The following is a 26,163-nucleotide window of genomic DNA, read 5'->3' as shown; positions in this document are numbered from 1 at the left end:
ATCTCGGGCATAATGTCATCACGTCCAACATATTCAGTGAGGAGCGGCGCAGAGAGGAGCAGGAAGAAAGAAGTCCAAGTAAGGTAAGTAAAGGAACAGTGGGGAAATGGTGATAGGAAACAGCGATGGAGGGGCAAAAGAATGAAGGAGGGGGCAGTGTGAGCATTGACGAAGCACAGTGTAATGGTGAAGAGGCTGTGAGATCATGAAGGGGCACAGTGTAATGGTGAAGGGGCAGTGTGATCATGAAGGGGCACAGTGTAATAGCGAAGGGGGCAGTGTGATCATGAAGGGGCACAGTGGGATCATGAAGGGACACAGTGTAATGGTGAAGGGGCAGTGAGATCATGAAGGGACACAGTGTAATGGTGAAGGGGCACAGTGTGATCATGAAGGGACACAGTGTAATGGTGAAGGGGCCGTGTGATCATGAAGGGACACAGTGTAATGGTGAAAGGGCCGTGTGATCATGAAGGGGCACAGTGTGCTCATGAAGGGGCACAGTGTAATGGTGAAGGGGCAGTGTGATCATGAAGAGACACAATGTGATGATTTTTGTACATATTGTTGTTTTATTTTGTGTGATCTTATTCCGCTTAATGATAGCTGTAAATTGTTCTTTGGTAGAAATATAATTGAAAAAAAATATTTAAAAATAATACTTTTACTTGGATTTATGTGTATTATTTTTGCAAGCAATACTTAATAAGTATTTCTGTCTACATTATTTTGACCCAACTACTTATAAACCGAGACTGCTCTGTAATTATTTTGGATTTGGATTCCCAATTTTTTTTCATTATTATTAAATATCCCTGGAGTTGTCACTCAAAAAAGGACCTATCTGGAGTTTATCTGGCACATGATAACCCTATATATGCTAATATGATAAAGACATTAAAGCTGCCACTAGGGAGAAATACTGTCCCCTTGTATAACCAAGGATAAAAAAAAGCTAAAAAATAGATGTATAATTTGTATGCTGAGATCTATAACATAATATTTGTTAAACATTTTATTGAGACTGAGTAAACTTTGTTAACACACAAACAATGTCAGTTTTTATATGGACATAGAAGTCACCCACTCAGCCATTTTGCAGGCTGAGCCAACATTCATGAGATGGTAGCCCACCAATTCTCTAAGAACTAGTGCCATCACTAAGACACGGGGCACTGTATTTTGTTATTGGTTGCTGGTGACTAGTTCTGTCTTTAAGCCCACAAAATAACTGCTTCCACTGTCTGCCAGCTTCAATTTATTTTTATTGTGACTATAAAACATAGTATATTGAAACTGTGGTTGGATCCTCAGGTAGAATGTTTAGAGGACTGTAGTTAATTAATTTTTTTGTCTCTATGATGTCATTGGTTCCTGATGAATTGATAACCTCCATTGTCATGACTATTGGATCTTCTCACAAAATCGCAGCTGAACATAGCGGATAGATGAGATGAGGTGATGCTCTACCGTCAAAATGGAGCAGTTTTAGTATACTATCGTGTGGGTGTTTGTGTGTGTGTGTGCTGCTAATAAAACTGGTTCCCTCCACCTAGTTGACCTAGGTAATACTTATCTTCCCGTAGCCGTGGAGCGCGGGCTCTGGTGAGATATTGTGGTCTGGATTTGCGGCTTTTGTCCATGAAGTGTGGTCATTGCTATGTGGTTCAGGTTAGTGGAACTGGATGGTGTTTGTGGTGTCGAGCTAAGGTGGTTGTCCCAGATGAATGTTTGGTGCAGGATGGAGGAGATAATGGAAAGGGTTAGAGGGTCATAAACGGGAGTTGCAAGTCTGAGTATAAAAGGTCAGAAGAGAAATGTTGTGTAATGGGAAAGGTGATGGGGTAGAGATGGAATTCGAGGTATAGTTATAGCGGAAATGGAGGTGTAGGCAATTGGAGAGTAGGAAGTGTTTTAGATGGATATGCAGTTTGTGGTGGTGTAGGAGTGATTAAGGCTAGAGGTGAAGGTTAGGTGTCATAGGAGTGTGAATTTGAATGAAAAGAGAAGGGTATAAAAAAGGTGGAGATGAGTTGTGCAAGTATAGATAAGGATGTAGATATTGATAGATCCAAAAGTGGAGTAGGAGTAAGATTATAGTGGAAGTGGAGTAGATGTAAACGTCAAAATTCAGGCAACAGGGATGAATATATGGATTTTATTTCACTCCTATCTCCAATTGTTAACCAAATTGGGTGGTAGTACAGATGTGGGAGTATAATCTTAGAGTTAAGATTGTAGGTGGAAAATACAGGTAAGGTGAAAAACAATATTAATAGAGGATAAAGAATGACATTACAATATTAATAAACAATGCACATAGAAATATTAAAGATATATATAGAAATAAATGAAACTGAGGATGAAAGAAAGAATAATAAATAAAAAAACAAACAAACAAAACCTGGACCACATTGCAATGACCATACTTCAGGGACAAAAACCACAAATCCACACCACGACATCCCACCAGAGCCCGCGCTCCACGGCTACGGTAAAATGAAACAGTGATTGATAGGCACATCTGACTTTTCATTAATCCTTAATATTTGAACTGCGCTACTGAATATCTTTTTACCAATTCATCTTGAATGTCCTCTCACCACCACAAACTCAATCTTTCCAAAACCGAGCTAATAATATTCCCACCAGTTATGTGCCTGCCATCTTTATTTCATGGCAATAAACCCTACCCTACCAAGCTTGCTCTCTAGGTGTGATCCTTGATTCACATCCAAATCCTGTTGCCTAATGCTAAGAAAAAGTTCTAGAATACGCACATATCTTACACAACACAGTGTGTGATCATTCATCGTCTCCGTCATTGATTATTGCTATGCCGTCCTTACTTGCCCTAACCAGAGTTTCACCCCTACAATTTATTTTTCTTGCAAAATGTTCTGCTCCTCTGCTCTTGTCATTAACTACTCTGTACAGACGAGGGCATCAACAAAGCTGCACCAACATACATCTCTTCACTTGTCTCCAAATGTCTTCCAGCTCGATTCCTTCACTTGTCTCAAATTATCGCCCAACTTAACACTTCCGTTCTCTCCCCCACAGTCATTATCTGTTTCCGTAGATGGTTACAGGACTTTTTCAGATTGCACCTTGTCTGGGGATTTCCCTCCCTCGCGCAACAAGAGTTTCCTCTAGTCTACAAAGCTTAGGTTCCTCTGAAAACTCACCTCTTCAGAATAGCTTATCAAAGTCCTCAACCACCCTCTAAATCTTCCCAGCTATTATACCCTATTACCACCCCAGTTCACACAAGGCTTACATGTGTTCTTTCTGTACTCAAACAACATTGCTGTGTGACTGGATCATATAGCCCACTAAGCACTTTTAACCTTTGCAATCTGGCTTGACCAATATGCAATAGGTAGCATCAAAATCCCATTGTCTCATAGATTGTAAGCTTGTGAGCAGGGCCCTCTTACCTCTCTGTCTGTAATATCCAATCTTGTTTTATGACTGTGTTTGTTCCCAATTGTAAAGTGCTACAGGATATGCTGGCGCTATACAAATAAATGTTAATTATAATTCTAGTATCCATATTGTAATAATGTAATCTAGATTCTCCTGTCAACAGACAGCTGAGAATATTTTTCCCGAAAATTTCAGCCACGTCCTATAAATACAAAAAATGAAGAGCTGTGAATTGGAGATAAATTAGACCAGCTGTCGGATTGACGTTGTTGTGACACTTTCTGTGTTTACATAGGAAATACAGTTGGGCGGATAAATGTCTTGCTGTAAAAACATATTATCCAAGCTTAGATCTTTCAGTGCAGACTTTTACAGGCTGTGAGATCATCTAATCTAATACATATCTCCATTTACTGCAAACACAACAGCATATCTTATCTCAATTAATATTAATATTTCAGTATTTTTCTCTACCAATTCACAACCCAAAAACAATGTGGAGGTATTGGGACCCCTTATCCAGAAACCTGTTATCCATAAAGTTCTGGGGGGGAAGGAGAAAGTGACCAATTGCTGCTGATCAATTATAATGTCATAGACACTTAGATAAGACCACTAAGCTTGTCCTCTTGCAGTCACTGTGAGGAACACTACTAAAAAATATAATAAAGTGGGGTGTGTCCGTGTATTTGTGTTCCAAACTATAGGAAGAACTTTTCTGGAATGTCCCCAATGGTGGGCTATCGCAGGCGATAAACAAGCTCGATCCCCAATAATGATGCTTTGGAAACCAAGAGAATCAATACAGGGCATGACGGAAGATGACCACCCATGTTTTTTGAGGGTCGTCCTGTGTGTGGCCATCTAAAGTCCCAAGCAATCCAGATAATGTGTGGCACATCTGCACTAATACATTGTGTATAGTCAGGAGATGCGTACAGCTAGCTACACACTGCAGTTGGGTTGGGCAATATGTCTGTTTCTGTTCCTTGTGTTGGGGCCAACGTGACCGGCTAACTTCATTAAAATTCGATCGGTTAAAGTGGCTAATGGCTGTAATTTGCACCAGTGATGTAAGGTTTCCCGAAAAAGTTTATGGCATAAAAAAAATTTGAGGAAAATATTATTAAATACAATTCTTCTTTTCTTCGCACCCTAAACTTATCTATATTGATATTATATTTTTTGGAGCTAAAAGTTATAAAACAAAGTGTGTGAAATAAGTCATTGAATGCGATCATTTGCACCTCAGGATACCTAGTCTCATCAATCCAGTTTCCTGAGATATCTCTGACCTTTGAAAACTGAAGCTCGGCTCGATTGAGACATCATCATCATCAGTTATTTATATAGCGCCACTAATTCCGCAGCGCTGTACAGAGAACTCACTCACATCAGTCCCTGCCCCATTGGAGCTTACAGTCTAAATTGTCTAACACACACACACACACACAGACTAGGGTCAATTTTGATAGCAGCCAATTAACCTTCCAGTATGTTTTTGGAGTGTGTGTGGGTTTCCTCCCAAACACGGGGAGAACATACAAACTCCTCACAGATAAGGCCATGGTCAGGAATCGAACTCATGACCCCAGTGCTGTGAGGCAGAAGTGCTAACCACTAAGCCACCGTGATGCCCACATAGATGATGGAGCTATCTGTATCGGTCAAAACACAAGTGTCATTAGAAGCTCCTTCGTGCTGAGTCCTTACCAGCACAAAGCAGCTGGTAGCTACAAGCAGAAATCTGCGTTAAAATTACTGTACGTAATCGTGCCCGGGCCACGTTACTCTCATGAATATCGCAGTGAAGTTCAATGTCCCCCTAAATATTTCATAAGTTTGTCTTCTAAAAAACAAAAAAATAATAAAAAAATCACATCTCCAATCTTCATGCATTTGCTGCTAATCGTCGATCATACCTCATGTGATTGTTTCTTCTGAACAGAAGGAGGAGCAGGATTGCAATCATGTGCTGGAGGAATGCAAAGCATCACAAATAATATGGTGGAAGAATTATCATCCGAGAGCTTGTTCATGTGTGCAAAACTGTTGCATGACCCAGGATCAGAATTTCAAAGGGAATTTTCCAAGTGCACGTGAAATACCTGACACATTATTGAAAAATCTTTATTAGGGTGTTTAACCCTCCAGGGATATTGGGAAAGCAGCAATCAGAGCACCAGTCTGCCTCTCTTATTATCTTTTTATATTGCTAGGTGTGCAGCTCCTCGAGGCTGTTTTTTTATTCAGCTTACAGATAATTGATTTTAACGTTTTGCCTCTTTTATTGGAAAACAAGGGGTTATCAATGAAAAGGTGGGCAAACTGACTGTCAGATTTTACAGTAGAATCGGCCACAATTTCTGAATAATGCTTTTATTAATCTTCTTGGCTTGGAATGGAAGTTACTTACAAAAAAGGATTCGGTTACTGTTGGGTTTATCTTATGTTAATAACCTGGGTACCTTAAGTGATATCACACAATAGCTCTTGCTGTGCAGGGCTGCTCCCGTGTGAAAGTCTTATAAGTCTTATTTTTTTGAATACTGCAAACCAGTGATGGGCAACAGGTGGGCAGTTGGCCAGATACGACCACCCAGCGTTCAACTGTGGCCCCCAGCTCCTTCCTTATATTTGCCATCAGGGAATACGGTTGCCATGATGGGTGTACTTAGCCTGCAACAATGTTTAGGTAGCTGGTACGTGTCAACGTAACACCCACATGAATGCCAGGAACCATAGATTCCCAGCAGGGCATGACACTGCCTCTGCCGGCTTGCATTCTTCCCATAGTGCATCCTGGTGCCATCTTTTCCTCAGGTAAATGACGCACCTGAATGTCCACATGATGTAAAAGAAAATGTGATTCATCAGACCAGGCCACCTTCGTCCATTGCTGCCTGGTCTAGTTCTGGCTCTCACATGTCCATTTTAGACACCTTTGGCGCTGGATAGGGGTCAGTATGGGCACTCTGACTGGTCTGCAGCTACACAGCCCCATACGCAACAAGCTGCGATGCACTGTGTGTTCTGACACTTTTCTATCACAGCCAGCATTAAGTTTTTCAGCAATTTGTGCTACAATAGCTCTTCTTTGGATTGAACCAGACAGGCTAGACTTCGCTCCCCACGCTCATCAATGAGCCTTGGATGCCCTTGACCCTGTTGCCGGTTCATTGGTTGTCCTTACTTGGATCACTTTTAGTAAGTACTAACCACTACATACCTGGAACACCCCTGAATACCTGCCATTTTGGAGATGCTCTGACCCAGTCAGCTAGCCATCACTATTTGGTCATTGTCAAAGTCCCTCAGTAACTCAGATTCTTACACTTGCCCTTTTTTCCTGCTTCCTTAATGTTTAAATTCAAGAATTGATGGTCCACTTGCTGCCTAATATAACCCACACCATTCATTTTGTGACTGATCGGTGTATATATACATTATAACAATATGTATAGGAACTCATTCATAGAAATACCTCTTAAAAAAAAAAAAGAAAAAAAAAGTGTACACTAATGGTTTGAAACATTCTTTTTAAATGCACCGCAAGGCTTCTGCACATTCATGTGAATCGTCTCCATTATCAACAATGTTTTTTAAATGTAATGTTTTTGCGTTAACTTGCACATGCAAACCACATTGCAAACACGTTGGTGTGAACAAGATCTAACAGTTCTAATTGTATTTAAGGTGGATCTGCATTCCATAGAGCTCTATTGAGGTGGCGAAAAGCAACATTTGAATAAGCGGTGAAATGCACTTCTAGAATGTTTATCATTCTTATCTTATCTGCGGATGACGTTAACTCTGTGATTCCAGCCAGCGACTGGCTCTGAGGGCCATGACTTGCATGTCCAACGCAGCTAAGACTAAACCTCCCTGAGGGGGTCCCTAAACTCTGTATCTTTCTTCAGTAGTGCCAACTACTAGCGGGTATACGTCCATTCACCCCAGTGTGATTGTGACAGCAGCCATCTGTTACACGCTGAGTGATCTGCAAGTAAATGTTATGAGCCACGGCGGCTCTGGGCACCGCCGCGACTCACTTCCGGGCCCGGCTCACCGTCCTGGCCGTCGTCATGACGACCGGGACGTCATTTCCTCCTGGCCTAGGCAACGGCCAGGACGCTCTTTGCCTCTAGCACCGCGTCCCGGCAGCTGGGCGCGTGCGCACATTATACATAGTTATAGCCCAGCTGGGCTAAATTGTACCTGCTGTGCAGGGCAGGTTTTTCATGTGTTTTCACCTGTTTATAAGGCAGGAAGGGACAAGCCCTCCCTGCCGGTTATAGTTCCTGCTCCAGTGCTGTAGCCTGCTCCCTCTCTGTACCTGCTTATCCTTAATCTATCGCTGGGTTCTCCCCAGTCAGTGCACAACTCTCGACCCTCTGTTGTCTGCGGCCAAGTCTGTCCCCACCACTAGGGGCTCCAGCGAACACCAGTCTTCAGAGCAGACTCCGGGTGTTGATGTACTGGCTGGAGGGGTTCCTAACAGTAAAACACCATTATACAGCGATACTAAATTCTGAGCACTTTTTTACCGCTAAGTGGAGGCAACAGAATTAAGCAGGTGAGGCATTCTGAATGAATGAATGAATTGCAACAGTGAGCATCATTTTGTAAAGTGCAAACATTGTCTATTTTCATAATAAATGCAAACAGAAGTCGGCGCAGCGGGATGGATTAGTGGGAAACAGAAGGAGACAGACAATAAACAATATAAAAAAATTCCAATTGTGTAAGCCCTACCCCACTCCTTTTGGGGAATGTCACTGACGTTACCAGTATGAAATCACACAGTTCTGTCAGAGTGTCTGATGCTGCCCGTGGACACTCTTGTAAGTGTTGTCTATTTTCATGCCAATGCTCTCACTTTTACAGTTAGTGCATGAATTTTGGGCCATACCGCAAAACATTAGCATCTTCTGCGGTAAGGAGCCGGGCGGATTGTGGGTGTTCTCTGCCAAATGTGGACAAGACATTTTTATTTTTGCAGAATGAGATAATTTATAAGAGCTGTTGGGTTGGAAAAGGCACTTTTAGGAGGAGTCATTCCCCAGGGTTTATTTAATATTGCAGCTTTTACTTCCTGTAAAAATACTTGAATTCTCTGCCGGGTCATGGGTGCCATAACCGCCAACTTCAATATTTCTAGTGATACTTATTTTGCACCTCCCAGTTACTTCTGATACTGATTTTAGAATTTTAGAAGAAAAACCGAACAGTTAAAAGGAATGAAGGGGGTGGAACTAAAGTGCTTGTTGGTTGGACATTGATGTGACGTTTTACCTTTGCATTTTCCAGAGAAGCCACCAATTAGGTGCAGATTGGTTTTACATGGATCAGGAAGTGGGTGTACAGTTTCAAATGGGATGTGAATACAATTGCATCAAATAACCAGTTGTTAACATTGCTTGTGGTTTGTACTAAGGACATACTTACCAACTCTCCCTGAATGTCAGGGAGCCTCCCTGAAATAGGGGAGATCTCCCTCACTCCCTGAAGAGTCTGGCATTCTCCCTGATGCTGAGCCAGTACAAGACGTGGTTGGCTTCGCCATCTGTTGCATGATGACACAGTTCAGAAATTGTGTCCTATATCCATGTATTGATGCCTATGGAGGTGGCCATTTTCATGGAGACCAAGATTTAATCAAAGACTGACAGGTAAGACAACATGAGTTCAGTAATGGAGACAGAAATGTAAAAGACACTTCAGTCTCTAGAGATTCATTAGCTGCTTTTCTTTAATGCATAGTTGCCTACTCTCCTGGAATGTTCGGGAGACTCCCGCATTTCTGGGAGACCAGGAAGAGCAGGGCAGCCTCCCGGTTCTCGCCCACCCAAAATAGATAAGTGGTGTTGGGTGGGACTTAATGACGCAAATATAGCAGCATCTTAGCCCCGCGCCCAGCTGTAATTGGCCCAAATTGTGACAATCGTTTAGGGGCGGAGCCAAAACGATGCGATTTGTCAAGCCCCGCCTCCATACGCCCACCTCCCCCGGGATCTCTCTCTAGCCAACGAGGAAAAGTTGGCAAGTATGACTAAGGATTAAACCAGGATTTTGATCTGTATTTATTGTTATGAATTTTATACATTGTAGTAAATCCACTTTATTTTTTACAGGTCATTTTAGGTTTTTGTTTTTTTTAACACTTTGAGTGCCGTACGGCTATATTTCCATTTATATTGCAGCTGCGTTAGATATTTTATTTTTCATTTCTGCTGTATCATTGCCAATTGATTCCATGCATAATTTTTAGGAGCTCTGTCTAGTGCAACCTTGACTTTGACTTGTTTGTTGCCAAGGTGATGCATATTTCCTGCTTTTCTGCCATCTTGTTAGCTATTTATATCCTGATTATATATAATATAATATTTGTACATCTTCCGCTTGATTCTTTTGTATTGTGATAAAATAGCTGCATCCTCGTATTGTCACATTGTTTCAGCTGTAGCTTTGATTACTGTTTTGCTTGTACCTCTGCTGTCACCTCCGTGGCTTCTGTTGGTTGTATTTCTCCAAAAGGAAGCGGTTTAGTTCTAGAAAATGTCAGTTTTACGTGCTGGTCTGGGAAGATTTCTCTAGTACTGCTTAGTTAATTGAAAGATCTATAGAGCCTCGTCGGTCATTTGTTTGTACATCTCTTATTTATAAATCTTGGGGAAATATGGGCATCATGGTGGCTCAGAGGTTAGCACCTTTGCCTCACAATGCTGGGGTCACGAGTTCAATTCCCAATCATGGCTTAATCTGTGTGGAGTTTGGTCTGCTCCGTGTTTGCGTGGTTTTTACACAATATATTTTTATACAAAATATACAAATAGCTTAATTGGCTGCAGACAAAGTTAACATTAATCTGCTTGTGTATGTTAGGGAATTTAGACTGTAAGCTCCAATGGACTGATGTAAATGACACATTTTCTCTGAAAACTGAATTGTGTTAAAGTAATTTAATTGACAGAGATTGTCCCAAAGCTTATTTTGGACTTTTAGCAACCTCTGATCCTTGAAGCTGACGAGTCACAGGACACTTTACCGCTAAGCCGGTGCAAATTTATAAATTGGTTTTATTCACAATTTTTTTTTAAATCAAGTAATTCTTATTGTAGAGTTTAGACAAAAGTGATACGATGTAGGTAAATTTGATTCAAGCAGAGCAGATGGATACATGGATGTATGTAATTAAACATATATATATATATATATATATATATATATATATATATATATATATATGAGAGAGAGAGGACACTTTACAAAACTTGTCATCAGCTCTCATTATGAAGGAACGATTAGAACTAATTTAGACTTTTATAGAGCGGATATTCAATAGCTATAGCTATGTTGCATAGATTGATGAGAGAGAGGGTGAAAGGATAAGTGTACGCCTATCATTCAATATCTTGTAGCAAAGTCCTAATTGGAAAGAATTAAAGGATGTGTGTAATAAATATATATTCGTAAAACTTGCCATCAGCTCCCACTATGAAGGAGCGGCTAGAACTGGCTAGGGTTGTGAGGGTAAAGATATATTGACAATGAGTTTTAGAGAGACTATCATCCAGAGAAATACCAAATAAACATATCTTTGGTGTAAGAGGATGAACCCCATGGACCGTATTACAAATATATGCCCATACCTTGGTCCAGAAATTGTTTACTTTTGGGCATTCCCATAGCAAGTGCCAGAAGTTGCAATCCGTCGATCCAGACTTTGGGCATTTAGAGTCATGGCTTCTCCCAATTTTAACCAGTGAGTATGATGGACCCTATGTAATATGTATAAATTAATTTGTTGATAGCGAGTACATGACGTGGCTTTTTTCCAAACTTTTTAGGATATGGGGTCATTCTTCCTCTTGAATTCGTTAAGTTTCCATTTTGGTTTAAAGGGGTAGTAGACTATCAGATGCGTGATGATAACTTCTGTATACACAGTGGAGATAATTCTACGCTCACCTATATTTTGTAACAAAGCTCTAATGGGTGAAATTTGAAGTGTGGGAGGAGAATCAGCAATCTGCGATTGAATCGCATGTCTGAGCTGTAAGTAACGGTAAAATGCAGTGTGTGGTAAACCAAAGTCTTGTCTGAGTTGAGCAAAAGATTTAAATACCCCACATTCATAGAGATGACCTATTTCAGACTCCCCATATTTGCTTAAAAATATATTATCACTTGGTTTATTCAGTTCCGGTAACATAGTATTGTGTCAAATCGTAGTGTCTGGATCTAGGCCCTCTCCTCCCATTAACCTGTGAGCTATATTCTGTACTCTAATTGCCTGAGACACAATGGGAGGGTCTGACCTAATGGCATCACTAAGGATGGAATTTCTAGAAAAAGTGTACATACTGCCATGTATAAAGTCAGGGGTGGCAGCTGCCACAGCCCCCCACTGCAGTACTCTAAATTCAAGGCCCTGTGGAAGTACTCAGACACTACATGACTGCTTTTGTTGGAACTTAGTGCTGCTTCCAGCCGTTGTGATTATTCTTTGCTTATTAGCCAATAAAATCTGAGGTTGACAGCTGTTCAGAGAATCGGTGGAAAAAACACTCTAGCCGCCATGGATAGCGCTCTGTCCTGTACATTAGCTACCGAAGATATCACCTATGTACCAGATAAGTCACCAGTCAATGAACTCTGTATTATACATCGGCAACAATGAAATAGGCTCTGTATTGTACAGGAATGCTCTGTATTATATCCGAACCACAGAGAATGGCCTATGACTTGTACAATGGCTCAGGTAATGAGCTATACGTTATACACTGGCAGCCAGACAATGGGCTCTGCATTGTATTGTATACTAGCCACAAGCCAATGGGCTCTATATTGAACAACAGCCACCAGGCAGTTTTCTCTGCATTGTATTTTGGACACTAGTCTATGGGCTCTGTATTTATGCTAGTGATCAGTGAATGGGGGCTGTATTGTATCATTCTTGCCTACTCCCTGAATTTCGTAGAGTCCTCCTGCACTCCTGGGAGTGTAGGCCAACCTCCCAGGATTCCAGCTCCTCTTACTCGTGAAGTGACAGTCTTTATAACGCAATTCACATCAGCTACTGACTATGCTGTTCGATGGCGCGATTCACCACTCAATCTAACGCAAACCGCTGTCCAATTTACTCATCAATGTGTTGGACAGTTGGCAGTGCTGCCATACAAACCAGTCTTTCTAATTTCGCTTACTGTTAACCAAAAGAAAATATATTTTTCCGTTTAGCTCCAAAAAATAGCTTGAAACACGAAAGTACAATAAAAATGCTGTATATACAGTATCACAAACAACACAATCACTAGAACTCACAAACAAGCACATGGTGCCAAATCTGGTAGAAAGTCGGAAGACACTTTCGGCAGCTATTAATTGAGATATCAAAAAAAATGCTTAAAAATACCTAACACAGGGCAATAAAATAATGGAGAAAAACAGTCTCCGATTTTTATTGAAACCCACCCGCATGTAGTAGAACTATGGGTGTTTTCCTCTGGTATTCCTTATTTAGAAGTGGTTTTCGAACCTTGCACTAAAGATCAAAAATTGGCATGAAATTCTTAAAATTTAGATGCATTAAAAAATGTGAGCAAAGCAAACATTCAACAATGTTTAGGCTGATTCAACCGTATAGGAACCGTTTTGAGCTTAATGGCTCCATTGTGTAGTATTTTCCACGTAAACCTCAAGCTTCGAACACAGTAAGGTTCACTGCTCAAGTTTAAAAAAAACTGTTAAAATACTATAAGATGCAGCCATTTACGCTCAGACAGGAATCAAGACCCACAATTCACGAATGCAACCACCAACATTGAACCAACTCTTTAACTGGCCAAAAACTATCCAATTTCAAACTGGTTTGAATTATTCGAGCAAATGTGAGTGATCCTGTGTAAGGCAGTCGAATACAGCCGATTGGACAGTTCCACAAGTGGTCATCAACAATCTTGTTGTTATATACTTTAGACTCTTTTGCCTGGAAAATGCAGATTTCGGGAACTCCATTTCGGAAACAGCAGGGACCCATGAGACAGTAGGAGTCTGGAGCTAAAGAATAGGTTGGATTTGTTTGGAAGGGGGCACTATAATATTTTACTGCCTAACTAAATTTATTGCTTTTTTTTTTTTTGCTTTTTACTAACATTTTATACTTTTATGCTTTTTTATGTTTCTTTGTTATGTCTACTTAGTTCACCTGCTCAGAATGCACAATATCTGGAGGCATCAAGCATATGTTAAAATATTGATTTATTCCAGTGCTCAGGAAAAGAGGGAATTGAAAGCACAGAAAGTTTTTAAACATGATGCGGGCTGACCTGTCTACCGAATGTTATTTTAGAATTCTTCAATTGCTATTTCTACAGAATCAGCAGAAAGTCAAATCAGGATTCCCAAGAAACGATGTGATATTCAAATTATTTAAATCAAATATATTCATGAGATTGACTGTGCGTTATTCATAATGTATCATTTCTAAAACCTCATTACCATGCTTTTCAATGCTAAAACACTGACAAGATGTCAAAGACGACAATAACCTAGAAATGTGTTTATTGACAGCAGGGTAATAGTAAAACTACAAGGGGAAAAGACTATAAACTGGTAACAATAACACTTTCAGGAATATTATGGTATGTAGACCTCATGTATCCAACTCCCATTGTCCCATAGACTGTAAGCTTGCTAGCAGAGCCCTCTGTCCTCTTTGTCTGTATTATTCAGTATTGTTTATTACAATGTTTGCTCCCAATTGTAAAGCTCTACAGAATTTGTTGGCGCTATATAAATAAATGTTGATGATGATCATATAATTTAAAAAAAAAAAAAAGTATTTGAAAACTCCGCTAGAATTCTGCAAAGCTCTGAAATCTCCATATAACTCCCAAATTAATGCTCTCCAAACTGCCAATACCTTATCCAATCACCCTACTTTCCGCACTGCACCCACACTATATAATTGTGTCACGTTCAGTCGGACTGAAAATCCATTCTGAACTCTTTTAGGAACGTCCTGAAAATTCTCCCAAATGTTCTTCCCAGACCCAGACTCTGCATCGAGGAGTTCGGGTAAATCCCTTAACCACATACTTGGTCCATCAGATCGGTGAAGTCTATGGCACTGATGGACAACCTGATACACTTTGGGGCCTCGTGGTACAGCCCTCTAACCTTGAAAAGGGCCGCACATTACCCTTAATCTCAGTAAAAAGGTAAAACAGTACAGTTAAACAAAGAAAGAGATCCCTATCTGTAATATTATATCAGGCATTTCACAAAAGTGTTACAAACTATAACAAACATCTCACAATAAAGCAGGAAGGAGTTGGGGGGCCGCAAGTGGGGGGCTTGGAGGGCCGCCTGTTGCCCATCACTTGTGTATGTCCATTCAAACATGCTCCCTGCTCTGAGTAGTCCCTATTTTTGACAAATAAGTGGTGTCCAACTTGCTTTGTAAGAGACAATATTAATGCAGTATTAGTAAAGCTCCGCTCCCAGCCAATTAGCAGATAACTTTAAGCTGATCTCTGATTGGCTGATCAGGAAAAAAAAACTTTTAACAGGCAGCGACAACCGCGAGAGTTCTCAGGACATGCGCTGCTCACCTGCAAGATTCACCACCAATAAATCAGTTTCCTGGAATTATGGAATTACGCCACTAACCATTTTCTTTACATACTAGTCTATTATCACAATTGAATCGTAGCGGTAGTGAGATGATTTACTTAGGAATTATACATCTTCAGGTATTAAGGAGTGAAAATAAGACTAATTTTGTGCCCTCCTGGATGTCCCTCTCACAACAGAAGAGGTGGAATTGGCAATCGCCTCCTTTCCCAATCACAAGGCCCCCAGGAGTGGATGGCATTCCGAATGAACTGTATAAATAATTTAAAAGCTTTTTTGTCCCTTCTTCCCAACTTCTAACTCTCTATAATAGATTACTGGAATCTAATACCATTTCCTCTTCAATGTCTGAAGCATTAATGGTAATTTTACCAAAACCTAGCAAGGACCCCCTATATCCTGATTCCTATCTCATTGTTGGGGTCGGATGTTAAGATACACGCTAAAATTTTGGCCATCCGGCTTAATACGGTCATAAATCAGATCATTCATCCAGACCAAACGAGTTTCATGCCAGGCAGATTCGCTGCCACTAACCTGCGTCGCTTGTATATTAACTTGCAGGTGACTCATGTCTCCGAACCGGGGGCTGCGGTAGAGTCTCTGGATGCCGTCAAGACTTTTGGGTGGATGGATTTAGCTCTGGGAGGTGCTGAGCAGGTTTGGTTTTGGACCTACATTTATTCAATGGATCCGAATGCTGTATCTCAATCCAATGGCGCGAGTGTACGTAGGCGAATACACTTCAGCCCCGTTTAGTCTTGAAAGTGGTAAGTGGAAAGTGGTACCGTCAAGGGTGCCCACTCTCTCCTGCACTATTCGAAATAGCAATTGAACCACTAGCCTTCTTGGTTTGAGCTCATCCTGGTAAACATGGCCTTCCAATTTGTCAGCAACGGATACCATACCTTTATATGCAGATGAAATATTATTGTTTCTGACAGATACTGTAAGGCGCTGTCCCGCACTCTTACCTGGTGCTGGGACGGACGCCCTCTCTGCTGCCGCTCGTCCTGTTGCTAGGCAATGGGACGTCACTTCCGGCCCAACAGGAAGTTCGGGCGCACCCGCCCGAACATCATGTCTCCGTTGCGGAGACGCTAAGCAGCGCTTCCTGTCGGCGGTCAGACCAGCTGACCGCCGACCTCCACTCCCACCATTGATAGGTCTGGCGCCACTATTTAAACTAGACTCTGGCATCACTAGGGTGCCAGAGTATCTAGTCTTATAGTTTGTCTCTTGGCTCCCCTGCTATTTACCTATATCCTTACTGCCTGCATCTCCTGGATTCTGACCCTTGCCTGCTTTGACTACTCTCTCGGATTCTCCCTGGTTCCTGTTTTGATCTCCTGGTTCTGACCCTCGGCTTCCTGATGACTCTCCTGCCTGACTTCTCTGTACTTCGTTGCCTGCACGGATTTGACCTCGGATTGTTAACTACGTTTGTTCACGTTACCTCGCTGGTAGCTACCTGGGAGAACCGCGACCGACGCGTCTCAGCTGCTAAGTCCAAAACTCCTTGCGGGGTTCCCTGGTGAAGACCTGGGGCGTGGTTAGACTCCGCGCCTCCTTGTGTAGCAGCGCTAATACCAGCAGGTAAGGCCTTCCAACTACCTTGTTCGTGACAGATACAAGTGAATCTCTGGATAATTTATTAACAATTGTAGATAACTTTGGTCATTATTCTGGTTTAAAAGTAAATTGGGATAAGTCCTGCATGTTCCCAGGTCATGGTGTCCTCCCATTTGTGCTTCCACCTGGGGTCTCTCTTGAATGGACGCTGCGTTTCATGTACATCTGTCTATGGATTACCCCTAACTCAAAAGATTATAATAAATTAAATACTGATCCCATAACGAATCACTTTAAGCTCAGGTCTCACACTTGGAAGAGGCTCCCGTTGACTGTGGCAGGGAGAATCAATCTACAATGTAACCCAAATATCTTTATGGTTTGCAAAACTCACCAATATATATCCCAAATCGTATATATTCCAATTCAATAAGCGGCACAGAATTAAATTGAATACTCTTTGTAAATCTAAAAGGGAGGGTGGCCTGGCGTTACCCAATCTTACATTTTATTATATGGCTACTCAATTATCACATTTACAAGACTGGTTATATGCTACAGAGGATAGCACTTTAGTTGGTTTTATTGGTGAACGAGCGGGGCCTTTACTTTCCCCACTCCAGGTGCTTCTGATAGGTAAATCCTGGTAACCTCTATAACCACACTTACACCCACTCAAATCTAACTGCACTTGTACCTCTCATTATCACTATACACATAGATGCCAGGCCTGGGGCTGTTAGCGCACCCTCATAATGTGTGCTGCCACTAAACATGTCTATGCCTGGCATTTTCCAGTCACATGGGAAGGGGTGGTAACGTGAGCACCCCCCAATCATTTTCTGTACCTAACTTTCCGTCTAGGTGTGCTTATCCCCCATCCAATTTGACTATACACTGCTTGAGCTAGACATCTCTACTCTTGCTATTTACTAATTTGTTTTATATACTGAGTGCCATTGTGTACGTTGCATGGTGTTCTATCAACAGGTTGTTTTTTTTCTGTATTCACATATCAATATATTTCTATATAATAGACAAAGACATATTTTGTGCATGGGTTTTGTACCACACCTCTGCTCTTATGCTAAATTTGCATTTGTTCTTATACTTGCGTCTAGTCCTGTATTTGTGTGCTGACTGTCCGGCACTGCAGAATCCGTTGCACATTTTAAATAAACAATAATGATGATTATTGACTACAGACATGTCAGGGTTTTAATCACCAAAAGGCATCTATCAATTGTTAACGTTTAGCAGCATAAGACTTTTACCTATGACCTACTTTGTGTTATTACATAAGGAACATTTTTATAAATTATTGGTACAATATACCATATCTCTGAATATCCTGTGGTATATTTTAATAATATTTTTTTTTTTTTATTTATTTTTTTTATATACATTGAATCCGCTGTAATATTTATGTAAGTTTCTGTTGTATATCACTTCTAATGTGAAGCAATTGCATTTCCTAGGTTTGAAATGTTAGTATGCGTCTGAAAGCTGTAATTGTTACGTCCGGTTGGTGCACGCCGTGTGCCAACACATAATTATAAGTGGCATTCCATTAGAAAAGCTCACAGAAAGTTCAAATGTATTTTAAATGCCTTTCAGACATTCTCGGTTTCTTGCAGACACATTTGTCCGTGACGATCTTAATTCCACCCCGTAATTTACAGCTCAATTTTCTGTCTGTGGAGTAAATACCAAGTGATGACTTATTGCAGGATAAGTATCGGTTGGTGGGAAATGCTGAATTTTCTATTATCAAGCAATATACTTAGGTCAGCGTATGTGGCTATAACCTGTCATTTTTCATACCATAATTTTCATTTTGCATCACCAAGTGTCCTGGTACACAGGCGGCTACGTAAACAATGGAAACGTAAGCAAATGAGGGATACAAAGTAAATTGAAACCAGATTCTTCCACAGAGATGTTACATTGTCAGTGAATTAAGATATTATCTTACGCCTAAGGTTATGTATAAAAATGGTAGACAAGTACAGTTGCCCACATTTTGACTACTATGTCTAGAGCAAGAGACCTGTGATTTGGAGAGAGATTTGTTGTTTTTTTTTTTGGGGGGGGGGGGAGGGAATGTTTGGCAGCAAACGAGAAAACTTGCTACTGTTTCACAAAGATCTATAGCTAAGATTTTGTTACCATGGCAGCCTGAGTAAAATATATAGCGTCCACTACGGAGGAAGAGGTTCTAGAATTGTTTCACATCTCTTCAGTAGAGTTCCCGGAACATGTACAATCTGTGTCCTGACTGATAAAGTTATTCTGGTGGTTTTTGGTGCAGTGTTTGTTTAGGCATTTTTATGCATTTTTTTTAAGTGTTTGGTAGTTTCCTGTTTATGAGGTTTGTCAATTATTTAATGCAGGTGGGAGAATTTGTTGGACTAGAGACCTGAAATGAGCTTATAATAATAATAATAATTATTATTATTATTATTATTATTATTATTATTTTGGCAGTTCTAGGATTATTTAAAAGACTTTAAATAACAAAAAATATATAAACACAATGACAAAGTGTAACAATAAAAACATAAGAGCAATACTGTAGACATCAATAACATGACAAACAAGGTATGAGACAAGGGAAAAAAAGACAGATAAAATAGAACAGGGTGTTTGAGCGATGCTCTATAACAGTCACAGGTAAATGGATATGCTTGTTAGTGTTGGCGTGGGGCACCACGGTCTTCACCCAATCAGGTGGCATCTGGCGCTCGCTCTGTGATGGTTGTTGAGTAGCCGCTGCCAGCGTCTTCTCACTACGCTGCTGATTGGTGATAGCTCAGTCTGAACCAATGTGCCGTCACTGCTTAATCTGAATTGATCTGCAGTTATGACCCAGACCGTGTATTGGACTTTGCTCTTCATCTGCCTTTTATGACTTCAGCTTGTGTTACTTTAGTCACCACCTGGTTCCTTCCGTGTCCTGTTCCGTGTTACATGCTATAATAAACTAATCTGACAATAAAGCAGTAAGGAGTCGGGGGCCGCAGGGGACGGCTCTGAGGGCCGCCTGTTGGTACCACTGCTCTATAAGCAATAATGCAAACCTTTTACAATTACAAAACAGATTGATTGCTTCAGTGAATAAGGTAATGGCGTAACCCAGCTACTCTATATGGCTACAAGGGTCTCTGTCTATATCAATACTTGTCATATGTATCCTCTCAACTGCGAAATCTCTCAAATATAAATAATACGGGAGCGAGTTGTGTGCACAGCGTACATTTTAACGTAAGTCACATCTCTACGTGGTAGAAATGAACTTAGGTCCAACTCTAAATCAAGGCCCTGAGTGAGCAGATGGGGAAGACACAACTTGCGGCTTTGTACGCCTGGCCCCACCCATATATGCAAATCACGTCTTTCATACCTTCTCCTGGGAGGTGTGGAAAGTTAGTTTTAGTACGGCATAGATGTGAGACAGAAGATGTGGGTGATATTATTTCTTAGTGGGGGGGACGTCATATAAAGGGTTTAAAATTAGAAACAAAATCAGTTGCTGAACAATAATATTTTTTACTTACTGGACACAATACAACGAGTAGGTTCTTTAAAAGCAAAACAACAATGCCTGGTTGTTTGCTGTGTATGACAACACATTTGTACTGTGGCCTGATATGCAATAAGATCGCATATGAGTCTTTTTTTTTATTTTGTGACGTCTGTATTTATGTGTTACAGATTGCCGGAGGGACCTTGCTGGCCTCCACTGTGAGGTGACATTTTAAAGGTAAGACAGGTGCTGGCAATATGATTGTTGATGTTCTTAATACAGACACAAATGGAATATATAGGAGATATATAGGTGAGGAAATGAATGTGGATGTCTACCTCATTCTGGCCCCGCCCCCTAAACGGTTGTCACAATTTTGGACAATTACAGCAGGGCTAAGATGACATGATTTTTGTGTCATTAAGCCCCGCCCCCCATCTATTTCGGGGGCGAGAATCGGGAGATTGCCCTGTTCTCCCAGGAGGTCTCCCAGAAATGCGGGAGTCTCCCAGGCATTCCGGGTGAGTAGGCAACTATGCGTTAAAGAAAAGCAGCTAAAGAATCTCTAGAGACTGAAGTGTCTTTTACATTTTCTGTCTCCATTACTGAAGTCATGTTGTCTTACCTGTCAGTCTTTGATTAAATCTTGGTCTCCATGAAAATGGCCACCTCCATAGGCATCAATACATGGACATAGGATACAATTTCCGAACTGTCATCATGCCACAGATGGCGAAGCCAACCACGTCTTGTACTGGCTCAGCATCAGGGAGAATGCCAGACTCTTTAGGAAAGTAGTAATTTTATAATATTTGTGCAGTGTATATAGAGCTCAGTATTTTCATACAAAATGTTTACAGTCTAGATTTGAAATGGATTTTTTTGCAGGTGATGTTCCTATCTCTCTGCCTATTTATCATGTAGATGTACACCCTAGTTCCGCTTATGCCCCTGGACAATGGGGGTGTTGCAGCTTTCCGGGATTACAGGTCTGGCTGGAAACGTGCCTGGTGAAAGCATTGAAGATGTCACTTCAGAATCCACCCTCTGACAACTTTAGTACCACTGGAAGAAACTTCTCGATTTTTTTATTTTTTTTTCACCCAAAATATTACCCATCTTGACATGCAGATCCAGCGCGTCCCCTAAAACATTCACAAAAATAAGTGTCTGGTGTCACAAAACGGGCTTTACAGGGAAGTGGGTGGAGCTTTGTTAGAAAGTGGGCGTGGTTGTATTGATTAAGGCGTGTCTGGGATGAGTTAGGGGTGTGGTTTGCTTCCAGGATGCTACGTTTTCAGAGCTGAATTGCTCTGGTGACAGGAAGGAGCACAGCATCACTATGGCAGATTCACTTCTAAATAATTACTGAGTACACACAGCTGACAATCCATCTACAGTTCACTGCGACCAGGGCTGTTTAAGCAAATGGGTAACGGGCATTTGACCAAGTCCACACCTAGGGCTGTGCTATAAGGAGGACTGGCCAGGGCGTAGCGCTGAAGGAAGGCGCAGTTTATGAATATTTTAGGGTCAGGTGGTTAAAATTGAGGAATAGGGGGGGTGGCATTTTTCTCTCTTCCCAGGTGCTAAAATTTGAAGTCACAGCTCTGCTGTAATCAAGTGATATAATTAGTCTCTAGTGAATTGGTAGATTAAACATTGGTCCAGCCCACAAAATGTCCACAGCAACTGTGTGTCTGCAACAGGTGCTTTTAAGGCTATATCCATATTTCATTTAATGTCATTATATTTGTAATACAATTAACATGAAACTGTAATAGTTTTTGTTTTTTTTAACTAAACTAGTCTAGGTCAGCCTAGATTACAGCAACACACATACCATTTTAAAGCTTATTGATGTTAATGTGATTAACTGACTGAGGGGAACCTTTAAAATCTCACAAGCTCTGAAATACAGAACACATGACTCGTCTTTGTTGGAGATGTTAGTAGCAGAAAAGTCTCTTCACATGACCAGACCTTTTCTGTATTGTTCGGACTAAAACTCTTCACATGAAATTCCCTGTCCACCTTAATTTATCAGTACAGGGATTCATTATGAAATCATGCAGTGTGTTTAACAGGGCTTTGTGTTGTGGTTTAATAAAAGGTAGCTCCAGTCAAAATATATGTTGCTTAATTAAAATCATTATGCTGGGACCTGGAAAAATTTGTAATACTTAAAACATGAATTCTGCCTGAAATCGTCAGTTAAAAACTCGGAAACACTGTTACTCTTATTAGATAAATAGGCTGTGAATGAAGAAAGCTGTAGTTTCAAGTTGATACAATTTAGGCAAACCAAGAGATTCATTTATAGATTATTGAGCATAGCTTATTTAATACTTTATGACAGAACCACATTACACCTCCGAAATTGCAAAGGCTCCATATAAATACGTAGACATGAAGCTGTGGACACTTCTGATGTTTATGGTGCTAATTTCATGCGTGCAAGTATAATGAAAAGATGGAAGTAGATGGGCACATGTGCAACGTTTCCGAAGGACTGTTGGTCTTCTGCCAATGTCTCCAGCAGCCAACTCAAGCGTGATAAATGGACGGGAGGACTGCTGACACTGAGGAGAAAGGCTGCTGTGTTTAGGTAGTAAAGAACTGGTGTAAAATCAGGAAATATGTAAAATGAGATAAAGGTCTAACAGCACCACAAAGAACAAGTAAACTAAGGAGACTACACACAAGGCAATTTGTCATTGACCACCGAGGTGTGTTTGTTTAAACAATTTGCTTCTAACATGTTAAAATATCTACACATTGGGAATTTTTCATGAGTAAACTACATGTATACAGTAAAATAAAATGTCAGCTTGAGGAAAAAAATAAACATTGTTCTTCATTCAAACAACCTAATGTTCTGTACTGAACACTTGTACTGAACTGAATGTGACCCCTGAGGGTTTGTCTGTACCCAGACTGGGTTGTGTCTCTGGAACAGAACTAGTGGCCACGTGCACAAAGCTGGGTGGCTTGATTTAGGTTCCTTCGCATGGGAGAGCGAGAGCTGGTACAGGTGGTGAGAGTACAGGAGATTACTAAATGTGAATGGTACTGGAGGATGGCAAGAAGTCAAAAATAGCAAGACGGAGATCAGATGTAGCAGAAGGGACCGGGGCTGGAGCCGGATTGCTGGACGCTTTGTCTGGTCAGAAGTAACTGAATAGACTGCAGACACCTAGAACCCAGGTTGGCGTCTGAGGAATCAACATTGCACTGGCAACGGGTTAGAGCTCCAGACAGTCCTGTTATAGGAACAGCTATCCCCTGATTGGAGGCTGCGGTCAGCTGAGCTGAAATATCCCTCTGACTGGCTGAGAGGGAGCAGGTGACTGGATTCAAGATGGCAGCCCCCAGGCACCGGTCCTGGAGGGATCCTAGGAGTGGAGACAGACCGGGTAGCACCCTGCAGGGAGACCTGTGACCGTCAGAGCCTGCGGACCGCAGAGACAGCGGAGGGGTAAGTAACGGGACCTGAGAGCCCGATGCTTGACACTGAACACTAGTACCGATAGAAAGAACCTACTGTACTCCATACTGTATCTGAAAAAAATTGTAGGTAAATGTGGGAAATATCAGTATAAAGTTAGGGATTTGGGCCCATTGAAATGCATAGTGGAATAAGGGGAATGTAAAAATAAGAACAGAATCGGTCAATGTGTAAAATCGAGATTTGACTGTAGTTACCAGTTGCTTATTTCTAACATTTAATCTCTTATGTAAATATATGGACAGAAAGTCCTACAACAGCACGTTTTTCCTGACACAGGTATTTTTGTTAAGCAGGAGTCACTGGGGAGGGGGGCGGGGATGTAGCTCTTAGACCCTGCTCCCCTCTGTGGAGTCCGAAGTCAGGTTAATGAGCTCCCTGCGGTGTAACTGCTAACATACCCATACTGCTGTGAGAGCGAGCTGGCATTCTGGGACTACAAAATTAAATTCTGCTCAGGGGGCAAGGAAACTCCGGTGCACCCTTTCTCTCTGAGCAAGAAAGTGCAGAGCGGCAGATAGCAGAGGAAGATGACGCGGCCGCGAGTCAGTAAGATATGGAAGGTTGTTCCAATTTAGAAACCTTGGAGGCCCCTTCTAAATTTTGTCCCAAAAATACTAGTTGTGCCCGTGGTGGGGTCATTCGTTAAAAGAAAAAAAAAAGAAAGAAAAACAGAAAACTAAATTTTAAAAAAAGTAGTTTAAAATGAGTATAAAAAATGTTTCACATTTATAAAAAAATAAAGTACCAACCATTTTAAAAAAAAATCTCTAACATTATAGAAAAGGGTAACTGCTAAACAACCCTCTGTTGATGTCACATTGCCATCTCCTGTTAACATAACTCTCTGATGCAACAGCACGGTGGCTAAGCGGTTAGCACTTCTGCCTCGCAGCACTGTGGTCATGAGTTCAATTCCCGACCATGGGCTTATCTGTGAGGAGTTTGTATGTTCTCCCCATGTTTGCGTGGGTTTCCTCCGGGTGCTCCGATTTCTTCCCACACTCCAAAAACATACAAGTAGGTTAATTGGCTGCTATCAAAATTGACCCTAATCTCTCTGTGTGTGTGTGTGTGTGTGTGTGTGTTAGGGAATTTAGACTGTAAGCTCCAATGGGGCAGGGACTGATGTGAGCGAGTTCTCTGTACAGCGCTGCGGAACTAGTGGTGCTATATAAATAACATGATGATGATGATAAATTTTACAAATGTTCAGCAGTATTTTCTCTGTGATGTTTTTTCTGTAACCTGACATTTTCCCCACTTGTCGTCTTCTCTCACAGACAGAGAAATGACATGACTATTCAATCAGCTCAATTGTGTAAGACTAGTTTCTGCCATTGAAAACACAATAACAACCTGTGTCGGATGTTGGTCACAAGAAAGTAATTCATCACCTTTTGGCAAAGTGATTGTTTTTATGTAGCAGATGGAAGAATTAGATCTGTCAGGCAGGAAGAGTAGACCTTCAAAGGTTACTCTGTTCCTACGTGGTGCAGTGTAGTTTGGAATAATTTAATAGGGAAACTGGCAGTTTAATTTGAATAATTGTGCGCTTGTGTATAAAGACAACATTGGCAGAAATCATTAAATCTTCATTTCCAGGAAAATGTATCTTGTAGCAGGAGACCAACAGGTGTGTTACAAGATAAACAACGTAGGCTGTATCAGGGAAAGAAACTTGCTAGTGTTATTATTGTTGTGAGCTCTTACAGAAATTAATTTTGTAGACTATATCGGCATTGATTGTATATAGTATTTTATGTTGAATGGGCAATATACCGAAGCATTGAAACATGTAGTTCCACATTAGTTACCTAGAAATAAAATTCTAGGTAGGACAGCCTTCCGGATCCTGCTTCTCTTTCGTGTCTCTGCAACGCAAGTACATGATTCGTCATTGTACAGAAGCGGGCGGAGTCCTGTAGGCGCAAAATACGTAATTACGCTCCCTTTTATTTGAGGAGAAACACACTGTACCCCCTTCGTTAAAGATGAATCACTACTGTAAATCCACCCTCTCTACCCATTGAATCTCATTTAAACACGGTGGCTAAGTGGTTAGCACTTCTGCATAAGTTCATGGCCTTATCTGTGTGGAGTTTGTATGTTCTCCCCGTGTTTGCGTGGGTTTCCTCCGGGTGCTCCGGTTTCCTCCCACACTCCAAAAACATACTGGTAGGTTAATTGACTGCTAACAAATTGACCCTAGTCTGTGTGTCTGTCTGTGTTTGTATGCGAGTATGTCAGGGAATTTAGACTGTAAGCTCCAATGGGGCAGGGACTGATGTGAGTGAGTTCTCTGTACAGCGCTGCGGAATTAGTGGCGCTATATAAATAGCTGATGATGATGATGGTGATGATGATTTAAACATCTTGTCCTGCAAAACAGAATCACACTTTTGTGTGGGTGCTTAAAACAAGGTGGTTTTGATTACTACCGCTGTCGTCGTCACCTTGACTGACTAATTACATGTGCTTTGCTTCA

General features: G+C 41.1%; 1 protein-coding gene across 3 annotated transcripts in view; it reads left to right on the top strand.

The window, feature by feature from the left end:
* The window catches only part of RAB27B (RAB27B, member RAS oncogene family), a 187,217-nt gene that overhangs the window by 61,381 nt on the left and 99,673 nt on the right, over positions 1–26,163 (top strand). The window contains exon 2 of one of the 3 annotated variants that reach the window (XM_075185410.1): positions 20,356–20,404. The exons of the other annotated variants lie outside the window; for them this stretch is intronic. The gene's annotated coding sequence lies outside the window, so the exon portion shown is untranslated. The remainder of the gene's footprint in view (positions 1–20,355; positions 20,405–26,163) is intronic. 3 annotated transcript variants of the gene reach the window in all.

The sequence above is a fragment of the Mixophyes fleayi genome, chromosome 1 (assembly GCF_038048845.1).
Source record: "Mixophyes fleayi isolate aMixFle1 chromosome 1, aMixFle1.hap1, whole genome shotgun sequence".
Taxonomy (NCBI): domain Eukaryota; kingdom Metazoa; phylum Chordata; class Amphibia; order Anura; family Limnodynastidae; genus Mixophyes; species Mixophyes fleayi.
The sequence above is the reverse complement of the archived record's forward strand: the minus strand, read 5'-3'. Positions and strand labels throughout refer to the sequence as shown.